A 2,209-nucleotide genomic window follows, 5' to 3' on the forward strand; every position below is an offset into this window, starting at 1 on the left:
CACAATATTCATCCATGTGTCCATGGCCCCACACATATGTTGGACCAATCAAAATTGGTCACACAAGGTGTGGGACCATTTAATGGACCACACGGCCAAAGGGCCTTATCTTAGCAAGATTTTAACTTCCAATTATATAATTTTTGGTCCCAATTTTTCCTAAGTGTTCAATGCCAACAATTTCATATACAACTTATGTCTCAAAATAAAATCAAAGGTCAAAAGTCCCGACTTCAAATCCCGGAATGGTCTTGGGCTTAAATGATCATAGTTAATCCGGGTTGTCCCAATGTATAAAAATACGGGACATAACAAGGAAGACCTGGGAGCTCATCTGGAAATACATCGGGAAACTCATTCACCACCGGAACGGATTGCAAAGTTGGCGACTCTGCTTCTGTGTCATGTACTCGGACTAAGTGATACATATAGCCCTTGGCTATCATCTTTCTTGCCATTAGGTAGGAAATAAACCTACCCCTTGGGGATGCCGTGTTACCCCTCCATTCAAGCACGGGTTCTCCCAGAAATTGAAATCGAACCATCTTCATTCGGTAATCAACATTAGCATAGCATGATGCTAGCCAATCCATGCCCATAATCACATCGAAGTCTACCATCTCCAGTTCGACCAGGTCAGCTTTAGTCCGACGATCACATATCACGATAACACAGCCCTTATACACTCGCCTCGCGATCACAGCAGGATCACCAACCGGAGTAAGTACCTCGAAGGGTTTAATCGACTCGGGTTTCACCCCAACACGACCAGCAACATATGGCATAATATAAGAAAAGGTAGAACCCGGATCCATCTGCGCATATATATCACGAGAGAATATAGACAATATACCTGTAACCACATCTGGGGAGGACTCGAGATCCTGTCGTCCCGCTAAGGCATACATACGGGGTTGAGTGGCACCGACAGTAGGAGGTCCCCCTCGGCCTCTACCTCTACCTGTCGGATTCTGGGGAGTAGGTGTTGCCGGGCGTACTGAAGAAGAACCAGCTACTGATCATGTGGGCTGAATCCCATCCCTAGCATACCTCGAGGGACAGTCTCGCATCAGATGCCCCATCTGCCTACAAACATAGCAACCATCTGTACCCTGGCGACATGATCCTGAGTGCAGGTTACCGTACTGGCTGCACCGTGGCACTGGTGGCCTCCTCTGACCATGATCACCCCCGAACTGAGAACCTGGAGCCCTCGAACTCTGGCCCAGGCCTGAACGAAAGGAACGTTCAAATCCCCTATCTGAAAACCTGGGAGGCGCACTAGTTACCGACTGGCCGGAGTGACCAGAATAGTTTTGCCTTGATCCCCCTTTGTATTCACTGCTTGCTCCCATCGATCTAGCCCTCTTATTTTGCCTCTGATCAACATCTCGGTCACCCCTCTGCGGGGGTTGCTGGCCTTCTAGATTCTGAGCATGAGCTTGTATACGGGCAATGTCCATCCCTGCTTGCAATGAGGCTGTCAGACAGTTTTTGCATAGGTGTGGCCCCAAAACACTCACAAACCTATGCACACAATCCCCCATGTCGGCCACCATAGTCGGGGCATACCAGGCCAAGGAATTGAACTGCAGGCTATACTCTCGAGCACTCATGCTGCCTTGCTTTAGATTCAAGAACCTGTCCGCTCTAGCTCGGCGGACCTCAGGCGGCAAGTAGTGACGAATAAAGGCATCCACAAATTCCTGCCATACAGGCGGAGGCGCATCCTCTCCTCTTGACAACACCCAGTTGTTATACCATAACACTGCCACATCCCGAAGTCTATAAGAGGCCAACTCCACGGACTCAGTGTCAGAAGCATGAATGATTCTCAACGGCCTCAGTATTTCATCAATAAAGCCTTGTGGGTCTTCATCCGGCTTCGACCCAAAGAACCTCGGAGGGTTCAAATTCATGAAATCACGGTCTCTAGTACTGGCGGATCGATCATTCGGGCCCGCATTCTGTCGTTGTACCTGGGCGGCAACCAACTAGGTCAATAACTGAATGGCCTCGGTCATTTGCTGACCCGAAGCAACCGGTGGAGGAATTGGAGCCGGATTTCCCCCTTGTTCTTCCACATTAGGCGGGGCAGAGGAAGTGCTAGATGGAGTCTCATTTTGCGACTCGCCCTCGCCAACATTCACCGGAGGCCCTCTTTCTATCCGCTTCTTTGTCGTAGTCTTGCCCTTCTGGGCAGCTGTAG

The sequence above is a fragment of the Lycium barbarum genome, chromosome 6 (assembly GCF_019175385.1).
Source record: "Lycium barbarum isolate Lr01 chromosome 6, ASM1917538v2, whole genome shotgun sequence".
NCBI lineage: Eukaryota > Viridiplantae > Streptophyta > Magnoliopsida > Solanales > Solanaceae > Lycium > Lycium barbarum.